Source organism: Carettochelys insculpta, unplaced genomic scaffold (assembly GCF_033958435.1).
Source record: "Carettochelys insculpta isolate YL-2023 unplaced genomic scaffold, ASM3395843v1 scaffold_0035, whole genome shotgun sequence".
Taxonomy (NCBI): domain Eukaryota; kingdom Metazoa; phylum Chordata; order Testudines; family Carettochelyidae; genus Carettochelys; species Carettochelys insculpta.
The window spans coordinates 49,886-50,420 of NW_027439072.1; the positions used below are offsets into that span (position 1 = coordinate 49,886).

At 49.5% G+C, this 535-nt stretch overlaps 1 non-coding gene across 1 annotated transcript; it reads right to left on the bottom strand.

The window, feature by feature from the left end:
• TRNAF-GAA (transfer RNA phenylalanine (anticodon GAA)) lies at positions 1-73 on the bottom strand. Its single transcript has one exon. It is a non-coding gene; the product is annotated as a tRNA-Phe (tRNA).
• Between the last annotated feature and the right edge of the window lie 462 nt (positions 74-535).

Here is a 535-nt window from a genome sequence, read left to right on the forward strand (position 1 = left end):
TGCTGAAGCTTGGGATTGAACCAAGGACCTTTAGATCTTCAGTCTAACGCTCTCCCAACTGAGCTACTTCAGCAGCTGTTTATGAGGCTTTCAGGTCATCACCTCAATATTGGAGATGTTTTTCTCAGCTATTGCTGTGATAGCAAGTGTCCTTGGGAGGCAGGAGGAACGTTGGCAGCTTCCTGAGTCAGAAGATTCTGCAGGTGTTTGTCTCTGTCGGAGGGGTTGGAGCAAATGCGGTTATATCTTAATGCTTGGCTGTAGACAATGGATCGTGTGGTGTGTCTGGGATGGAAGCTGGAGGTATGAAGGTAGGCGTATTGGAGATGTTTTTCTCCAATCACAAGGCCTTTTACAGAAGATACTTTACCTACAGCCTGAGTCTCACACATGCACCCACACGCCTCCCCCCCACACTATCACAATCTGTTTCATTTTTTCACCCCCCATGTGTTACCTGTGGGGGCGGTGAGTGGGTGGTGGGGGCAATGTGTGTGTGTGATGGGAGGCAAGGTCAGGAGCATGGACTTGAAGG